Below are 22,021 nucleotides of genomic sequence, written 5' to 3'. Positions count from 1 at the left end.
ATTATGACTTACCTTGTGCAAGCACGAGTGATATTGACCAAAAATCTGCATGTCTGGAGATCTTTTAAAAGCTTTAAAAAAAAAAGATATTGTAATTGCTAAGAAGAAATGTACTAAAATGGGAATGCTAACAAAACCAATGAGCTACTGCAGAATAATCTAGGATATTATATTAGCATAAAATATAATCAAAAGAATAATTTATATCTAAAGAATGAAAGCATGAAGGGAATGGACATGCTTTAGTCTTTTTTATTTGAAATATTTTCAGTTCCCAGAAGGGAGAGGGACGAAAATGTTGGCTACCCTGAAATCTACATCTTCTCCATATTGCTTTCTCACAAATTTTCGCACACTTCCAATATTATTATCTCCCAATATCTCATATCATAGCTGAGAAAGTATTATCTACCGTGAAAAATGCTGTGCTTTGAATGTCAACTCTTATATTCCCAAACTGTTACCACAAGTAACCCTCACTGCTTGTGTGAACCACTCGTGGTTTCCGCAGTAGTGAGCAGTGTATTCATTGCACTGGCACTTCAAAAACTGCATTTCTGTTTCCAGTTCTGGCACTGAGGTATGAGACCTTATACTTTCCTTTCCCCTGTGCCCTCTATCTGTTTAGTTTTGTGACATTTTATACCTCAAGTATTATGGCTTAATTCATACTTTAGAATGTCTGTTCAATGAGCCTTGATTTCAGGCAATTACTTTTAGAGTATCTCACAGAAGAAATGCATGATAATGACTATAAAAACAAGAAATGTTACACCAAACAATATCCATTTTAATGCCCTTGAGAGAACATGATTTTTCTGGCTTTGCTGTCTGGGGCACAGCTTCACTCTTTCGTTCCTGTTATGTTGAAAGGAATATCAAAGTTGCCCCTGAAATGTAAGAACAGGAGGTAAAAGAGGATGTAAGAGAGGTGACAAAGAAAGGGCAAATTCATTAATGTTTTGAGAACTACATCTGACTCTCTAGGTGCCTGTGTGATAAGTTTGTGCCTTGTGATTCTCATACCAGTCTTTTCCTTCTCTTCAAGTTACAAACTTTGATGTGCTACTTTAGAAGGAAAAATGTGCAAATTATTTAATTATGGGGTTTTTAATTTCCCTGGCAGCTGTGGTCCAGTCATTCTGAGACATTCAAATGAATTCCTGCCTCTTCCCTGCACAGGAGCTCTTGGGGATAGTAGCCATAGGAACATACCTTGCACAGTAGCTGCAGTCAAAGCATTTTCCTTCTTTCCTGTTTGTTGGTGAATCCTCAGCCTCATCCAGATTATTTTTTTCCCAGATAATTTTCAGACAGATTAGTTTCCTAATCAGGTTCTCATCTCACCAGATTAAGAGTAAGACCAGGGTGACAAGGGACAATATTGCCAATACCTTTGACCAGCAAAGCCTTGCTCCCCGTGGCAATCTGAGAGAAATGTCACAGGACTGTGTCTCTTTCCTTCCTGCCTCATCACAAAATCTGTACATTTTCCTTCTTTAGTATGCAGTGCAACACTGATCTGCCACATCACTGCAGCTCTTACAATCATTCTTGTCATAATCAGGCATGCTATAAAATCATTAGATTAATTAGAGTAACCTTGCAGTAATAAGACTTGTTGTGCAATTACCACAGGAATTACATAAAGCAGTTGCGTGCCAGGTTTGCCTTCTGCTTCTGGTAGAAACACAGAGCACTTAGGCACCCTCCCCTCTCAGAGCTGGTCCTCCTTCTACAAGACCAGCAATGCAGACAGATGGAGATGGCAAATTTCTTCCAGGACTCAGCTCTTTTGTATTTAAACTCTCAGTATTATATTGTTAGTTGTTAAAATCTGTATTTCTTGGGTTTACACTGTGGCTTGTTGAAAGGCTTCTGCAAAATACCTTGAAACTCTCTTCTGCCTTAGCCATTCTTGTGACAAGAACATTTCCTAAAGTTTTTGTGCAATCCTCTTTAAAATGCAACATTATTAATAATCTTTGATCCTAAACTTGAACAGTGGTGTAGATGAACGAATTGTTTTTACAACAAGTGATCCAAAAACATATGATAAAGAATTTCTTAGCTTGCAAGCTGACTGTGCAACAGATTTATCCTTCTTAGAGTCACAGAGTGTTCGCATGACTGTGAATTACTCTTGAGAGTCAGCTCTCCACTTATGCAGCCGTGCAGGGAAGGTAAGGGCTTTTTTTCCAGAGACACTGTGAAGCTGGAGAACAATTATTGCAAAAGATATTGTGTGGAAGAGTTCACTAATAAAGCAAGGAGCTTTCTGTAATAGTTCCATGGTTCGTATCAAGGAAGGATTGTCATAATTTTGATAACTTTCAGTATGACTTCAGCTTGCATCTTGTTAGTTAACAGTGCAACATTGCGTTGGCTGGATGAGATCCTGAGCTAATAGCTCTTTTTCACCTCTGTTTTGCAGTGTAATTTGTTCTTAGCTCTTGCCTAAGATGTTAGTCTCCTGTACTGTTTTGGTATTATTAAGAAATTATTATTCTAAGCACAGAACTAAATTTCACTGGCAGAAAGAGCATCTTCAGGGGTTGCTATAGCAAAAATAATGGTGAAATCCCCTTGGCAGCAGTGAGATGGAGCCCTGTTAATATGCAGAGTATACTCCCTAGTTCAGAAAATCATGCATAATTTTGCTTGATTCTATTAATGCCCCAACATATTTATTTCAGCTGCATGAGTGCAATTGGCCAGATATGAAAGAAAACCTTTTCCACTGTTAAGTTGCATTATGTGTAAATTATGTGGGAGAGTAGGTAGTGGCATTTTAGGCAGGTAGCATTGTATGGGCTCATGGGAAGCAAGAGAAGCTGTTTCTGTGCAGTTGTGTCCATCACGGATTTTTGCTTCCATTTCCTGAAGTGAATGGCAATGCCTGAGCTTTTACTGTTCTGCAGCTCTGACAGTGTTGGTTATCTGGAAGTTTGGGGAAATCATGACACGTGCCAACTTAGAACCTGAGCTGGGTTTTGCCCAGTCTTTATGCATGCACATCTATGGTTCTGTGGAGTGTAAAATGTTTCTCTGCTTTTCCAAGTGCTGCTTCCTAGCAAAAATGCTGAAGAAGTAACACAGCAAGCCAGAGCTGATGCAGCTGTGTTTGCAAGTAAGGGATGAGCCAGTGTTCCAGTAAGGCCAGTGCACTCCCTTGTCTCTGTTTTGCATGAAGATATGTTGTAGGGTCTGTGTTGACGGTTGTCACAAGGGTTTTTGGGGTGAAGGAAGAGACGAGATGGGCTCCATGATCAGAAGGCTTGATTTATTAAGTTATGATATATACATCTATTATAACTATACTAAAAAGAAAAAGAAGAGGAGTTTCCAGAAGCTGCTAGCTACCTAACAATAGAAAGTAAAGAAGAATAACAAACCAGCTCTCTCAGACTGTGTCTGAGAGATCTCAGTTCTGGATTGGTCACCAACCCCAAACATCCAAACTGGGCCAATCCAGGAAGACCTGTTACATTCCACAGCAGCAGATAACCTATTGTTTATGTCTGGTTGCTGAACTTCTCAGCTTCAGCAGGAAAATCCTAAGAGAGGATTTTTCATAAAAGAAATGTCTGTGACAGGTCTGTATTGGGATTTTTGACTTGTAAATGAATTGCAGAATTGCAGCCACCTAGGAGCAATATGGGTCACTTCTAGGCAACTTCATAAGTTGCCTTTTACAAATTAACCAAAGAGTTAAAGACAGTGTAAGCATCATTTCTCATTGCTATAAAACAACATTACATTCTAATGGCTGCAGTGAAATTATGCAACTGTTAAGATTTATTTCTAAATGAGCATTTATGCACTGACAAAATACAGCTTGAACTGATTTGCACTCCCTGGGGGAAAAAAACCAAGAAAAACCAACAAACCTGTAAATTACCACTTAATTGCTCTTTAAAGTGTCACTTGTTTTCTCAAAACACAGACGGCTGATAGTTCCACAAGTCTTCAAACCTATTATTTGCTCCTTGCTAAGGCCACAGATCATTTGTTAACCAATCTCTGGCCAGTTTGCATCTGTGAGGAACTGGGTCTGCTGGTCACCAACGTGTTTTGTGCTGGGCTCAGGCAGAGCTCCTGCAGGGCTCTCATACAGTCATACTGCCTGAGGTATTGTACCAGTCTGAGGTGATGAAACTCAGAATTTTGTTTAGGGTTCGTGTTTAAAATGAAAATTTCAAAGCACTTCCATAGAAGTATGTGTCCCTAATCTGCAGGCACTGTTTGTGCAGATAAATGCAGTCATCCTCCTGGAGAATGGCTGCTGCTCAGACTTCCAGCTGGGCCCTCCCTTCTCCTTTCTTTACTCACTTTCAAAGCTTTCAAGAGCCTCTTTTCTCGTGCTACAGTGAGTAATTTCAAAATGAGCTCCTTTATGCACAGAGCAGCAAGAGATAAGCACTTTATGGAGAGTAGGAAAACCTGCTCCATTCCCTTTCCTTGTTTCTTAACTCAGTGACATGAGGTAATGTCAGCTCTGGCAGGCAGGAGGAGGCAGCTATGATCAGCTGACAAATGAAAATCCCTCTGACACCAACAGCAGACAGGGAAAAATGCTCAGATGAACCAGAGATGACAATTTAAGTAGGGAAGACTTTGAGAGAATCTCTGACAAAACATGGTTGTGTCGCCAAGGAATTTTGACCTTAAGTGTCCTATTCTCTTTCTGGAGATGGGAGAATGAATGGTAGGTCCAGGGTCAAACCAAAACAACACAGGAAAAAAAAAAGTACTACAGCACATCTTTCTTTGAAGCAAATCAATAAAAGGTGCTCCTGCTAAATCTGAAGGCAAATTGTGTTGTTCAGTTAAGCTACTGAACTATCAGACCAAGAATCACAGAGAAAATTCCCTTTTTTTGCATTAACCCTTCTTGGTTTGCTTTGGGATGCCCTTTGTTTTCTCTTGTCTAAGTCAGCTCCTTGCTGCAGTCTTTCTACAAGGTGTCAAAGCATGGGATAGAGGGGTTTATTTTCCCCCTGTATGCAGTGGAAATGAAGGCTTGTCTGTGGAAGAAAGGAGTTTGTTACATCCAAGCTGATTCAGCACAGCTACAGTGGATTAAATATTATATGGAATAATTGTATTCTCCTCTTGAAGACTGTTGAGCAAATAGCTTAACTGGACAGGAAATTTGCATAAAGGGATACCTCAGCTATTTATTAACAAAAATCCCTTGTTGTTTGAATTTCCCTTGTTGCCTGCTGTATCTTGGTTTTAAAGCACCACAATCAGGACAAAAAGGGTGTAAGATCTTTTACAAATCTCAAGTGAAGGACACCTGGGAAAAGAATAGATTCTCAGGGATAATCAAAATGAAAAGTCTTCAGAAACCAGTTATGCTGCCAAAGGGTGATTCAGAACTTTGCAGTCCTCAAGTGTCTGGTAATGCTATTTCTTCATAAAATCCTTTCAAATACTTCACTTTAGATCATGTTTAAGGCACACTTCAGGATTCCTTTCTACAGTAAGTATTAGATCTTTAGAGGCTTAGTGTATATTTCCCAGTTAATACGTTTTCTTGAGGGACTCTTTAATCCTTACCTGTTGAGTTTTTATGTTCTGTCCAAATGTGCCCAAGTACATAAACCCTATGAAAAGTCCACTGATAAATGGCTGCATATTTCTGAATCTCCTCCTATACTCCTTTCCAGTAAGCATCAGGTTATCAGAGCTATTTACTATTCTTGGGTTCAGGTATTTTTTGTATTTTATCCATGCACTCCTTTGTATCTCTCTAGCTGCCAGAAGAACAATTCTTTGGGAGTGAAATCTGCTCCCTATCGGCTCTCAGTTAGGGATTGGTCAATTTTTTTCTTTAAGTAAACAGCTTTATAGGCTCAGCTTCTTCCACTTCTGCTTTTTGATTGTGGGCTCTTAGACACCTGGACATAAAATTCCATCAAGGCTACAACTATTTTCTGCCCCTATACCAAAATCAGTTTCCTTTTCCCCATCTAAGCATTCTTTCCTGTGAGAACTACTAGTATGGGACTGCTCCAATGCTGAGCTGTCCTCTGTGCTCCAAAATGGGAACTGCCTCCCACTGATAAATATCCAAGTACGCTAGCTTGCAGATATTTTCTGACCTCCACAACAGCTTCTCTTTCTTGACCAATAATCATTAATATTTAAATAATGTATTGAAAGATAATTGGTGATTGTTTCTGCCATTTCTCAATTTTTTTCCCAGGCATCTTAATAACCTTCTGGAACTCATCAGAGCATCACTAAAGGTTATTTAAGAAAAAATATTTTTATTTGGAGTAAATGCATGCTCTTTTATCTGCATACAATGCAATAGATGCTCCTTTTTCCTGTATTTGGCATTTATGAGGAGTGGCATTGTGAAGACAAGCGTTTTAAAAAGTTCAGTGAGTTTGGACAGCTTCAGCAAAAGCAGTGATTTTAGATATAGAAAAGGCACCTTATAAATGAGACATTAAAAGGCTCAATGTCTTTGGGTTATGTGGAAGGAAAATAAGACCTGAGTTTAACAACCCCTAAAACAACCTATGCGGAGAGAAGATGTGATAGAAAAGGGTAAAGGGGAAATAATTTAGAGGCTGGAATTTGAAGACACACTTAATCTAGAAATAAAATGCAAATGGTTGCTAGGACAACTTGTAATTTGGTAAAGTTTTCATCATATTCGGGCCTTAAAGAAGGACAAGAGGTCCTTTTGAAAAGTCAGATCAGTCAGAAATAATGGGCTTCCCTTGGAAGCATGTTTAAGTCAGTTTATGGTGGTAATCCTTCTATCAGTGTTCTTGCTCTGTTCCTTGTGTCCTTTTCCCTTGCTCTTTTTACTTTCTTGGAAATAGGAATATTTGGCCAAGACTTTGTAAATTAGACTTAACACTAGAAAGGGAATTTTGAACTGCTGTACTCATCTCCATGTGTAGTAGGACAAAATCATGAAATGGCTTTATGATGTATCCTCATTTCTGTGCTCCCTCACAGGGACCAACTTCCCCTCTGTGCAATATATGGTAATGACAGCACTATATTGTATCCTAGCTATCCACTGGAGCTGTTGAATATGTTTAAGTAAGCAATTATGATTCTTAAAACACCCATAAGAATTGGAATTTTTTTCTATGAACTGATGAGTCTGAAGTTACTGTAATAATAAATCCTTAAATTCAGGAAATATTGTTTTTCTATTTTTCTAGAAACAATAAGCACCTCCCAATTGTCCTACAGTTCCAACCCAACAACATTCATTTAAGTCTTCCCATAATAACTCTTCAAACACACCAGAATTCTCCCAGGACTAAAAAATCTTACAAAGAAACATATTGCATATGGAAAATACCAATAATGAACAATATTAAAAAAAACAACAAACAAACAAAAACTCTACAAGAAACTCTGCAAGTAAGTATTAATGCCTTCCTCAAGAAGAATAAAATCTGTCACAATGTTGTCTACTTTGGGTGAGAATGGGTCTTCTCAGCAATAATGAATGACATTGTGTGTCACATAATAATGAGAATTAACTGAGTGCCGCCATGTTCAGAAATAGAGCCATGTCACTGAGACACAGCAGGAGTTATAGAAAACTTCATGGGAAGCAAGTCCAGAGAACAAGGAACCTAAAGGACCTGAAAACCCTCCTCAAGCTACTCACCATTTATAACACAATACATTTAACACATAGAAATGTAAAGATTGGCACGATATCTTATAACAAACCTAAATCAAAAAATGTTTCTGAGTAGATTTTTAAATTACTTTGTAGGGTCTTCATCAATACATCTACAAAGATTTTTGCTTATGACAGCACTTGATGTGATAACAATCGAAAGAACAGTTAAATAATCCAGGTTATTTTCTTTTGGTTAGGTACTGGTCTTTAAAGAATACCTTTAAGAAATAGAACAAAACTAGTACCCTTAATCACATCCTGAGCCAGACTGAAATTAGTTCTGCTGTTGTCTTCAGTTTCTTCTTGCTAGAAAGAGAAAAAGTGACTGTATTTTGGCCAAGTAACCATCCATTCATTTATAAGCAGTGGACAGCAGCCAGCTGGTAGCAGTTAAATTTTCTGCAGCAGCTACACAGAGAGTTTATGCATCTTTAGTATGCATTGTTTCACATCAGGTAATTGAAATTGTAGCAAGTTAAATTTATATTAATACATCCCAATGAGAATTGTCAGTCATGATACCCTTAGACTTTTGCTCCTGGAGAGTGTAACATCCTCAGCTCTAAGGCTGAAGGCAGCTGGTGTGGTTCCATATAGCAGCGTCATTTAAATCACTAAATCCATCTGTGGCTTGATTTCAGAGCAGGTTGTGAGTCACAGTCACAAGATTTGTAAGTTCATTGGCTGACTTGTAAGTTTGCATGGCTGTGGTAATTGCTGTCCTGTAATGTTGTTTCAGGTTTTATCTATAACATGGAAATCATAATGACTTGATCCTCTCTTTCCTTAGTTTTGCAAATCTTTGCCTGAGTCAGGATCTTTGAATTATTACAGCTGTTAATATAAAGATCTTCCCTCCTCAGCTGGGCTAAAGCTATGCAAATTATATTAGAATTGATAACAATCTTTGTAATGTTTGATCATGGCTTTTGAATTATAATTAAAAGGGAACTGATTTTGGTGAAGAAGGCAAAAATCAATAGTTTAAGAAGAGAATTCTTCACTGAGGTAAATATAGTCATTGACTGTAGTGGGTTTTGACTTTGCACGTTTGATTTTTTCCACATTTTCTCTTAATTCAAATTGGCCTTTCAGCACTTGAATCTCAATCAGCAAATCTCTCTGATTTAATTCAAATAGACTCAGATGTTCAGAGTATCTGAAAAAGGTTGGTTTTTAATTTTTTGTACTGCACAGGCAGTGACTTGGAAGGCATTTATTGCCTGGCTGTATAAATTGCTCATATAAGGCTTCCAGGGAAAGACAAATTCATGTTGAGCAGTGTTGTTTTACTGCACATGACACAGATAATGCTAAAGCAGTATCCTACAGGGGAAGTGTCTGGGCTTTTCCACTACTCCATGGAAGATGTGGAAGAGCTTCCAGACACATCAGTTGTGTCAGGCATCTGCTTCTTAAAATTTTTTGTTCCAGTGGAATTGAGGAACAAGTACTAGGAAAGGAGAAGTTGTGACATCATTTCTGTGCTCTCCTTTTCCTTCCCCTCTTTAAGCAAGAAACAAATTCTGTATTGACTCTGCAGGATTCTTACAGTGCATTTCTCACTCTACCTGCTCTGCTGCAAGACACCTGGAAATAAAGAGTAAAAAGCCACAAGCACTGCTTTTACTCTGTACTCAGCCTCAAGCATTGCTTGTTTATCCACAAGACCTGATGATGGATTTGTTACTTAAACAAAAAAGACTGGGACTCAAGGACTCAGGACCCTCTGCTCAGAAAGACTTGGAATGAGGACAGGTCTGAAAACCTGAATTTTTACCGGAATTTTTGCTAAATGCTGCAGTTTGGGGATCTTCAGTGAAACAAAACAAAGCTCAGTGATGTTTCTAGCAACCTGTTGGCTTCTTCCCAATCCTTTGCAGGTGAAAAGAATGTCTTCTTACTGAGTCCCTCCCCATTTTTGTTATTTAAAATTATGCCATTCCGTAGAGTAGAGTACAACTTTAAGGACTTGAGAATTTTGCTAACACCTCTCACAAATGGACCTTGCCAGAAAAACACTGCTGAAAGTGAAAAATCCAGTTCTGTGATGGATTATGAATGTTGTTTTTCTCCAGTTCAGAATTAATCCTGAATTCATATTCATAGATATACATAAAGTTTTGAAAGATAAATATTTCATTTTAGATGCCTTGAAACTGAATAATATATTATTTGCTTCCTAATATATTGTTTATAAGCACAGAGAAATGGAGAAAAATAGAGCAACATATCTGTGATTAATTTGAGGCTGTTTAAATTAATTCCCTTTTCTCTCCATCTAAATGTTTTGGCTAAATCAGTTTTATATCCAAAGTGTTGCTTTTAATTTTTGATTAAGCTGTGTTTTCCTCTAGAAAATAGTTTAAATGTTCCAAGTTGGTTCTTTGCTATTATGCTGTGGACTTTGATTTCCAATGCATAGTTTAGATCCTCACTTCTCATAACCTCAAAATTAAATCATGTACCTGAGATGGTTAAATTCAACCTTTAACTTGAAATAAACTCTCAAGTGATGAGATCATATTTTCTTGATGCATTTATTGTTCAGAGTAACACAGAGAACATGAACATGATGTACCTTGAATTAATACCCATGTTATAACGTTGCAATTACTGTCATCCAGCTACTATTTCTATATAAGTGGCCTCTGTTCTCAATTTCCCCACTTGTCTGTGTTAGAAAAAAGTCTGTGGGCGGGAAATTTAGCACAATCATTCATAAAAACATGGATATTAATAGCCAGGCATACTAGGTCACATTGTTAACAATCAAATTAGGATATATCAAAAATAAAAATGAGAGGTGATTTCATCTTGTGGCTAATAAATCCACTTCTGTCAATTTTAAAGAAGGAATTTTTAGAATTTTTGCAAAATCTTTCCTTAACCTATCTTTTTCCCCTCTTCTTTGTGTTATACAAACTAATTTCTTTTGGAAGATATTTTTTTCTTGGCATTCTATTTTTTTTTACACCTTAGTAAGATTACTCACTAAAACTTCAGGCTCTTGCTTTCTCCCCAATCCTCACAATACAGAGAAAATTGTATCACACAATGAGTTTCTAAAGAGAACAGATGATGACTTCACAGGAATGAATAAGGGGAATAGATTTAAATGGAACTCCATTTGATAGTTTGTGAAGACAAAAATGCAGATATACCTGCATCTTGGTGCAGGACTGTATCCTGAAGCATTCAGCTGAATGCTAAGTGGTAAAGCAAAACTATTTTTTAATGTCTGTTGGAGGTATTTGATTGAGTTGTAATTATCTATCTTCATGGTTTTCCAGGGAGGAACAGGGCTCTGGCTATAGTGGAAACATTTGCTCTTTGAGATAGTATCTACTTACATTAAAATCTTGTCTTTTACTGCATGCAGCAATGAGAGTGAATATTACTGATTACAAGTCTAGTGATGCACTGTCTTGCTTAACCAGCAATTATTGTATTAGAATATACATCAAAACAAATTCCTTTCATTCTCTGATCTTTGCCCTCAGCTTCAATAACAGACTGCACTCCCAATTACCAAACCTGAGAATGAGGTGCCTTGTCCTTTGGAGCAGCAATGTACTGTGCCTGTGATATTTGCTTCTCCCCAGCTTTAGATTGTCTGGAGTGGAAAGTTGAATGTATGGGTCTGGAAATGCTGTTCATCCCCATCTCCTTGGTGCAAAACAGACACAGAAGAAGCAGTTTTTCTAAATCTAGTGATTTCTTCTTGCATTCACCTGAAAAATAAAACCGAAAACAACAGAAATAGATCATGTCTCAATCCAAACAGATCTGAAGCTGGCTTTTTTTTTTTTTTTTTTGAGTTAGTTTTTGATAAGCAGCTAATTAATTCTTTTCCTGATCCCTGAACTTGTTCTAGGCATTGACTTGGAAGTTGGCTTTAATTAATGAAGAGTTTAATGCCAGCTAACCCCAGCTGTTCATGCCAGAAACCTCCTATGCCCTCCAGTTCATTAGGGGCTTGAGTTACTAATTTAATCTGAAAAACCTCAGGTCTGCTAATCCATGGAGCAGTCACAGAGCTGCTCTCCCTGGGAGTTTGGGGGTGATAGGGGAAGCATGAGTCCATGCCTTAGAGTGACTAAGGTGTTCTAAATCAGAGTAGTTTTAATCACTGCATCAATCATGGAATAAATAATCATGGAAGCCATGCATAAGGATGTGAAGATAAGGACAGGCTTAGAAAGCACTATGGAGATGAATAAAAGTTACCTGAATTTGTGAGAAACAAGGCATGTCAGGCCAGTCTTACTGGGGTTTTAGGCTCTGTGTTTTAAAAGGACAAAGCCAGCATCCCAAAAGGGATCCAGTGCCTCCAGGAGCTGGTCTGCTGTGACAGGCAGTGGGATGGAGGTGAGACTTGCTGAGTGCAGACAAGTCTGAGACATGGGAGGGTGGAAGGCTGATATGCAGGGATAGAAAGAACTGGGAAATGCTGTGGGGAAACCTGCAACAGGAATGAGGAAGATGGGAAATGGGAAGCCTGGAGCTTTCCTTTGTGGTAGGGATCTTCTGTGGTAGTAGGAGGAGGTTCAGAAGTGTGAGATATACTGGGTTCCAAAAGACCATGCCCTCCAGTTGTGTAGCAGGACTCTGGTATGGGGCTGCTGCTTCCTTTGCTGTACTTTCTTTCTTCTTTGCTGAGTCTTAGCAGGGTGACAAAGCTATAGCCTTGAGTAAGAGAGCCTCAAGCACTCTTATTGTATAAGCTTTCTAGGGTAGCCAAGGGAGACAGTGCCCTTTTTCAACTTCTCATGATATAGCTCTTATCGGTTTTAAAGATAATGAAAAATTCTTGAATTATTTTTCCCCTGGAATATGTTTTCCCCAAACAGAAGCAAATAACCATTTGTTTTTAGAATCACTTCCTACCTCATGTAATACTGGTTTTTTAATGCTAGAAGTTATAGAAAACATTAAGAAAAATTCATAAGTTCTGTTGGTTAGAAATTACCATTTCACAGTAGTCCCTCAGAGCTGCTGTTGAAGACGTAAACCCAAAGTTGATGTCTACTCAGAAGTCAAAATGAAAGCACAAGACTTCACAAGGGGCTGCCCATTGCAAGAGACAAGTCACCAGAAGTGGTCACAGATGCTGCAGCAACCAGGAGGAAGAAATTTGTCTGATCTTTCCCTTAACAGTGTTCTAAGCCCTCTGGGAGTGTGCGTCCCAGCAGAGCTAAGGTCAGAGCGTTCAAAACTGAGCTGAGAGAATTACACTGGACAGGCTCTGTCTGCAGTGTCTGACACAGTTTCAAGTGCTGCAGACTTTCTGAAGAACCTTAGACAGTCAGTCCTTATTAACTGCTCCCAGCCTGGCTTCTTCTAAATATCATGCCGAAAATACCTCCCATAAGAATATAATCTTATTTTAAATTATTCCCGTTATCAGCCATTCCAAGAAGATGGGATTTACATAAATTTCTAGTTTCTTCTACTCCATGCCACCACTTTCACTTGTTCTGTTACTTTTTATCTATTAGAGAACAGCTAGAAGGTAATACTGCTCCATTTCCAAAGCAAGTTATTTTTTTGTTTGTATCAGAAAAGCAAACCAATAAATTCCTGCAACAAAATTATTTCCCAAAGAATGCAGAGCTAATGCCATAAAACATAATTATACTGAAAATAACTGTAGTGAATTAATTCTGTTGGGTTCTGAGTTTGTGTCTGCATGTGCTTTTTTATTATGTTAGATGATATTCCATGGGACATAAAATAAATGTTGTATTTCTTAAAGGTTTATGAGACATAGCAGGAATTTCGGAAATTACAGGCACATTTTGGAGAAATATACTCATTCTCTTTTTATCATGTTTGTGATTTTTCCTATAGTTCTATGATGAGCATAAAAGTCGTCTGCCTTCTTGGAGGAATGCTGCCACATGCAGATGCTTTAGACAACAGCTGAAAGTCTCCTTTCTGAGGAGAATCTGTGAATCTGATGGGCATAATGCAAATAGTCATCCATCTCTTCAAATATAATTAAGAGAAGTTTACAACCCCAAAAAGTTTGTTTAATCTAAATAGTCCAGGTAGTTCATCTAGATTAGAACTGCAATCCCTGTAATACACAATAATTCCTTATGTTATTGTCTAAAATCTATGTTGGAAACCCCAAAGAAACCATAAATATGAAATAGAAAATTAGTGATGAAAAGAATCCAATGAGGTAGAAAAGTCTGACCTAATTTCCATATTGGGTGCTAATGCTTTTTTGTAGCTAGCCAGTATGTTCCATGTGTCAGTGCAAGTGTTGTAAGCTAAGTATCCTCAGGACAAGAATACACCTTCCTTTCCCCTTATCTGTGTCTTGCTCTCTTTGCTTGTTTCCTTTAAGTATTTTCATTTCAGATACTGAGCCTGATGTCATAACATTACTTTCTCCTGGATTTTTTTCACTACTTTATCAGCTTTCTGTAGCAGTACAGCCTGTCCTTTAGTCATAAGGACAAAGTTCAGAATGGAAGGCACCGGGATGCAGAGTTTAGTCTTTCATAAAAGTTAAAATAAACAGCCTTTCATTCTACTGTAAGGTACTTACTGACATAACAAACACAGTTTATTTGCTACAGGAACTGAGAAAATTCTATTAAGTCAGAAAAAGGGATTCTGAGCTTTTACCTTTGTTGTCTAAAATCTGGTTTCCTCTGAATTCTCCTCTTAAAAGATTGTGGAGAAGTTGGTTACTTTGTTGATATTAAAGGGGAAGAAAGTTAAACAAAGCTCCCAAGTGTTACTGTGCTCAAGTGCTCTGTCAATGCACACAAGCTGTTACGGTTTCTTTACAGCAATTTACCTAATCTTGGCATGAAAATGTTGTCATGAAAGACCTTTCAGTTAAGACCAATAGGGAAAGGAAACTACTCTCTCCAGGGATGGGAACTGGGGGTTTATGCATGTTGTTTTTGAAAACAGATTGTGGCAGTTTGCCTCATCTCCAACACAATCCACCTTGTCAGAGGAGTCAAGAGACTTGGCTGTTCTATGAAATATCAAGGGTTAGTTCAACAGGTAAATAATGAATAGCAGAGAGATCTGCTTGCTTTACTTCCACTTCTCTTTAAGATGCAATGGATCAGAAGATGAGTATGCTGTGTAATGCTCAGGAATTCTCTGAGGTAGTTGTTAAATCTTAAGCTACTTATCAGACGTCTTGTGTTGGTGCTCAAGAGCTTTGCTGACCATGACTAATTTGTCCTCAAGTTCCATTGAAATGTCTCAGGCTCCTTGAAAGGCTCTGCCTAATAATGCATTACAAGCACAATCCCATCTGTTTAAGCTCAGTGTATCTTTGGCCTTGTTACAGCTGTGAAATAATATGTTCCTGGAGTGACCCTGCACAAGCAGTTTATTTGAAGATTATGTGGGTTTGACACAGACAGCAAATTATTACATCTTTATAATTCTAGTTCTATTCTTGATGAACTCATGAATGTATTAAAAATGTTATTTTCAACAATAACAAATAAGAATTTTAATATACTTATTCTACTTTTTTTTCATTACTGGCTTTTTACCAATAGTTTGAATTATTTAAAAAATATATAATTGACTGTATATGTGTATAATGTATATAAATATACACACATTGTACCTATATGTGACTGTATAATGTATAATGGCTGTATATATTCATGGATAGATAGCTAAAAATCATAATTACTAGATTTTAATAACTTCATCACATTTTGTCAACAGCTACCTGAAAATACCTTAATATATTGCAACACCAAGTTTTTATTGTCTTGACAAAATCTTATCAGAATTTTAGATACAAAAAAACCAAACCCAAACAAGCAAAAACACAAAACAAACAAAAAAACTCAACAAAACAAAGAAACAAAAACAACACAAACCTCAAACTGGCATTTCCCACACCAACGAGCTCAACAGAAACAATGACACAAGAATATCCTCTTCTTCCCACCTGTTTTCCTTATGAACGTTGTTGATGAGGCTCAGCTGGGTCACTATGACTGTCACACAGCATCATAAGAAATATAAATACACATGATCCACCCTTGGCATGCTGCAGACCTGCAATAGTCATAGCAGGGACTGGCTGAGCATATGGGTGTAAACCTCACTTTCCTACCAGCAGGATGTTCCATATGTTCTTCACAGTCTTGCAAACCAGGAGGGGTGGATTTCTTATCTTGTTTTCTTCAAACATTTCAGTAATGTCAGAAAGCTAAAAGTGTTTTGTACCCCCCAGGCCCTGGTACAAAACTGCCCTTGGCTGGCCATCACCAGCCTCATCCAATTTTTTTCTGTCTTCTTGGTATGTCTTAACACCTAACACAAAGGAATGTTATGATTTTGGTGCCAATGTACCTTAGGCAAGTTTGAGCTATGTTTTACCCTTATGCCCCTTGCCTTAACATGGGTAAAACTTTCATGTCACTGCATACATGCAGATTCAGACCCAAATTCATATAATTAATTATTACAAAGACTTCTAGGTCTAAAGAAGATGAGATAAAGTAGGTTACTGTAATTTTTTTCCCCTTTAGTATTCAATCACTAAATAAAAGCCAGGGCTGGGGAGAGGAGAACATGCTTCCTTTAACTGGTACCTGGTGATGTTTGAGAGGCAAGGCTGTGACACTCACCTTTGAGTTACCTCTGTTGTAGATGCTGTGGCAAACCTTTCAGAAACATTCTTTTGTGAAGATCATGAGTAAATATTTTCACCTTTGGCCTTGTGAATTTGAAGCAAGATTGAACTAGGAAGTCCTTCAGAGCGCTGTGGTATGGACAGTGTATGTTTTAAATAGTACACACAAAAAGGGGGAGGTTTTTAACAAGTGCTCCAATGTGGTTGTGCTGAATGTTAAAACAGAAAAGAAACAGTTGTGCACAATTCACTGAAGCAGACTTCACTTTTCCTTACTCTTTGCCTTCCACTACAGCAGAGCACTGCTGCTTACTTCATCTGATAACAGTCTAATAATCCCAAGGAAAGCTGCTTTTGTAAGATTTTAGCTGTCCAATGTGCCATTACACCTGTACACAGATTGCAGTGCAGTCAATTATCACACATTTGTACATATCCAGGGACAGCTGCAGGCTTCACCCTTTAAATATAAATAATGTAAATTTATTGATATTTCTGGACTAGTCTTTTAGCATAATAAATTTTCCTGAGCTGCACTGCTGGCATAGCTTGACCATGCTGTAATGAAAAGATGTTGATGGGAGGTTAATTTAAAAACAGCCTGAACCAGGCTTAATAAATGTAGAATGTGACAGAGTTCAGCATATGAGGCCAAATTTGCACCAGCCCCCAAATGACAGCCAAGTTGTTGCAGCAACTTATTAGCTGAACACATAGTCTGCTCTAAAAGTGTCTCTGGTGATGGAAAGTGCCAAGTGATCTTTCCATCCAAATGGGCTTGGTGAGGTTTTGTGCCCACCTGACCCAGGAGAAGGCTGGAGGTAGCTGGACCCTCAATAGACATGGATTGCTGCTATTTAATATCTTCATTTAGAGTTTGGAGGTGCACCAGCCTGAATCCTTCTCTCTGGCAGTGCATGAGGAGCACGGGAGAACCCAGCTGTGCTCTGCAACTCTGCTCCATCATCCCTGTGTTAGGAGGCTGAGGAGGACCAGGCTGGGCTGATCTTTGCCCAAGAGAAGTGTCTGACTAAACCAAACTGACACTGCAGCCACGTGTGCAGCTGGGCTTTTGGTCTTTGACTGTGTGTAACTTTATTTGCACTTCCACAGAAAGGGAATTGCTTATAGACCGGCATGCATTGAAATTATTTTGACTTCATTTTGATATATGAAAGCGTTCTGTATGTGCACTTTTAGTGCTCAGAGTCTACTGTAACTTTAATTAAAATTCTATGTGCTTTTTCTGAAAAAAAACTCTTAGTAATAAATAATTAATTGAAATAATAAATAAGTAATTGTAGGAATTATACATATGTGCTTCCCTTGGGTCTCTGCAGAGTTATTTTAATTAAGGCTAAGGTCCCTATTTGAATAAATGAATGACAATAGGGATATTTTTTTTAAAAGTCATATTGATTCCTTCAATATCAATGTTTCACTGAGAAAGTTTATTAAAAAGAATGAAGTGATTCAGATAGATTTTTGGTTCTTGGCAAATACAATCTGTGTTCTTTCAGAAATCTAATTTTCTAGATTAGTGGCTTGTATGTGAAATTATGAATAAGTAAATGCTTATTGCTTCTATAATATAGCATGGAAAACAATGTAACCAACATGGATATTTTTCTTGGGTCAGTGTTTCAGCAGTATTAATGCTTAACCTGCAGCCGCTATACAGTGCTTCTGAGAGCTGTGCATTTATTTAGTCAGGGCTCTGATTTTTTGGCAGAATAAAAGGATTTTTTTACAAGATCTAGCAACATAAGCAGATAAGCCTTCTAGCATTTCCACTTGTTTCTTTACAAAGTTGGTTACAGGACGTAGTAGCTTGATTCATAAAAGAGGTAATTAAAGGGGAGTATTAAAACTGGAAGGAGATCTCCAATTTTTCTAGACAAAACTGGAATATTTTCCTTTTAATAAATGCATCTATCCTCCATTTTTTGATGGAATAGTAATTATGTCTTCACAGAGTAATCTACACATACAATGTAAAGAGATTCAAATGAATTAATGTTTAGAAATGAGCAAAAGATTTAGCCCTTTTGACTCCCAGCATGCATGCTGCACAAATCACATTGACTCAGTAGGAAAGGGATCAGATGGAAGGAAAATAGGACTGGACAGTATTTTTAGTAATCAGTTTCTCCATTCCTTAGCCCTAGATCCAGATCAGCCTTAATCAATCCTGACAAATGTCTGCCAACCCTGTTCTTAAAAACCTTCAGGGCTTCAATGTTCTATATCAGATTTTCCTATTTCACCTCAGTCTTTCTGGCTGCACCAAGACCCATTGCATCTTGTAAAGAGGATAATTCTCCTCTTTGTAAGTGCATTTTATGTACCTCAGGATTTACCACATCCTTATTCATGCTCAGCATTGGAGGTATTTTTTAACCTTCTTTTTCAGAAGTTGTGCTTTCTGGACCTGAAGTAGTTCTGTGGTTTTCCTGGCATATTTCTAATCCATCTGTGTCTTTAGGAAACTATCCCCTAAACTGAATAGCCTTCTTGGGCTGTAGCTCTTTAGTAGCAGAGTTATTTCACGCATCCCATTCAGATGTCCTGGAATAAACTTAGAAAAATAAACTTTGCCTAAAATAGTCTTTGGCTCATAGTACTGAAGGCAGTAAAGAGCATAGAGAAAAATGTCAGTGCGAATTGTGGGAGTGTTTGTGGTCCAAAATTGATGAAATGTGTTTTTCATACAGATGCAAGCAGAATTTTTTCTGTGATTGATAGCTCAAACCACCTGCCTAACTTGAGATGACATTTGAATTTCATTGCTGGTGATGGTTTTGTGGGTTTTTTTTTTTTTCTGTCACTGCCAGGTTTTAAATTTAAATTTCCTCTTCTGTTGGCTGTGTTTCATAGTGAAAGAAAAGAAAGGAAAAGGTTTCTATTATGAGATAACCTGTAACATCTTGCTGCTTAAGAAGGTAATATCAAGCAGGGATTACAAACTGTTCCGTGAACAGGTTTTTTCCTGTTTTCTAAAGGATAAAATTTATCTGCCCCTGAGTTTCTGATGCTGTGAGTGCACAGGGCTGCTGAGGCCAGCAAGTGTCCCTGTCCTTCTGGTGTGCACTGTAGGCTCCAGTCCTGTGCCACACAGTGGGTCAATATGAGCAGTAATTTAAAGCTTTTCATACTCATGAGGCTCCTTAACATTTTCACCTTTGCTATGCTACCTGCCTGCTCTGACAGCTGCTGCTGACAATGGACTAAAGTTTAATATCAGTTTTAATATCCTCTTTTTAATTTTTTTTTATAAAATACACTAACCTAAGTGTATTTTGTCCTTTATTTTCTAAATTTTTGGGGGGTCAGTTCTGGTCACTTAGAAATATTGACTTACTAATTGGTATTTGAATGTACGGTGTGGACATCTGTATTAACATTTAGCCCCTAACTGGAATATGTGCTTTTAAATGCTGAACACATTACAGAGATGTGTAGTTTTAACCAATGTCCGCTCCTTAACATAAAATCAGTATTATTGAACATGATAAAACTTTGCTTTGGTCATGGACTGCATCCCAGTTTTGTAGTTTCCAGAAACTTAATATGTCTTCATTTGGTTTGAACTTCTATTGTGAATAGGAAATCTTTCAAGCATTGAATACCACAATTTCATAGAAAGAAGTCCCCTTTTTCTCCAGCTGTGGTTTAGATTCTGTTCTTTGCCCTTCCTTTTCTTGGTTGCAACATACTTAGCTTTTAGCCAGATTACTTTGTAAACATACCTCAGCTACCAGTAAGTAATATGTACTAAAATTTAAAAAATAATCCAAACCAAACTGACATAATGTTCATAACTTTTGCACCACTGCTTTAGTTTAACAATTATAGGTGAATCATCCAGGATTCAAACCAATTAATCCTCTTTACTGCTACTCTTGATTCTGTCCAATTCATCTGTCCAGCTCCTGAAAAAGATCAGGGTCCAGTCTAAGAGCCATAGTTGTGTTGATTTAATCATTGCCAAAAACAGCTGACCACCTGAGGCTCAGCCCATTTCTGAACTTTGATCATGGATATTCTGATGCCATGACAAGCTGGTTTGGAGCATGAGAAGGGCTCTGCTGAGCAGCACCAATGGTCTGTGTCACATTCAGGCTCTGACAGGGGATGTGGGTGGGTACCTAGGCTGGGGGAAGTAGAAGACAAGCACATAAAATCCTTCCCCTTAAAAATCTCCTCAGTTATTTTCACACCAGGGGCTTTGGGATGATTTCGGGGAATGTAATAATCCTCAATGCATTGCTTTTGCATTAGTTGGTAAAATATCTCCATTAGCTCAGCTGAAATTTGAACACCTACAGAATACTTTAGTAGGGCTGGCTATCCTAAAGCAGGTGCAGGGCTGGAGAAAGTGTAGAGAATATCATGGTGGCTTTCCCTAATTATGGTGTGGATTATGTGATGCTATGTAGTGTAAACATCCCACCTACAAAACACTAAAAGGAGATTAGAGGAGTAAACAGGATGCAGATCACAAAGAAAGCCTTTAATTCATAAATATGTTCACAAGGAGAGTGTGCAACAAGGTTGCAAATGATGCATTTTTTCTATTTTTTCTTATAACTCCCCAATGAAACACTTTATAAAATTACTGTGCTGCTAGGCAGTGGAATTTGATGGAATTTGTAATGAGGATTACAAGTATGCATGGAGTCACTAAGTGATAACTTTGGCAGAAGATATTAAACCTTTTGATTTCAGGACCTGAACTAATCCCTTGTCCACCCTGACTCCCTCCCTCCTCTGGTGTGGTGGGGGTGTGTGACACCCAGGCAGCCTCTCAGCTCCTTCAGAAGCACCAGCTGCCCTGGTGACCACTGGGAGCCAATGAGAAAGTCGCTGCTCATTCTGCTCCTCTTTATTGGAGCTCGAAAATCTTTTTCTTTAAACGTAGACTTTTTCAATAATACTGTTTTTTAAAGATAATGTCAAAGGAGTTTTCAGATATGTGCTTTTAAAAATTTAGCAAGCAAGCAGGTGAACTTAAAATGCCAAAACTTTCCCAGCCACTTTGCATATCTTTAGTAGTCGAGCAGAAGACACTTCTCTGTTAACTCTACAATGAGAAACAGGTTTGCTGGCTATGAAAACCCAGTGTAAAGAATCCATTTTTTTCATAATGTGTTCTGCTGTGTAACAATTTGAAAAACCTATTTAAAGAGTATGGGTTTACTATTCCTATTAGTACCTTCCTGCAGTTTTCAAAATTTAATTTGTGGCTCTATTACCAAATATATTTTCCAAACAACAGTAGAGGAAAATCCTCTTAAACACTGGATCTCAGATTTAGTAATTTCATTAGCACACAACATGTTAAACGCAGAGGACAAAACATGTGGTGCCCCTCTAATGAGAACAAGTAGCATTACGTAAGATTTTTTAAATTTTAGTCATAGTTGTTTGTGTGGTTTCCAGCTGAGAGAGAGAAAATACCTACTGGATAGCACACTGAACATATTCCTGGTAAATAACAGTCTGTTTCCTTAAGATAGGATAAAGGAGAACCAGGAATATATGAAGAGGAGCTGAGGGATTTTTGAGAGAGGAACCAGACATTTCCACTCACAGAACCACTTAAGCAGGGGTAGTGCTGGCTTCTACTGTAAGAAAACATAAAGCCGTACTCTGATATGATGTAAATCAGCCTAAATATGAAGTTGGGGAAATATGCACCATCTAAAAAT

The sequence above is a fragment of the Camarhynchus parvulus genome, chromosome 6, assembly GCF_901933205.1.
Source record: "Camarhynchus parvulus chromosome 6, STF_HiC, whole genome shotgun sequence".
NCBI classification, from domain to species: Eukaryota; Metazoa; Chordata; class Aves; order Passeriformes; family Thraupidae; genus Camarhynchus; species Camarhynchus parvulus.
The sequence above is the reverse complement of the archived record's forward strand: the minus strand, read 5'-3'. Positions refer to the sequence as shown.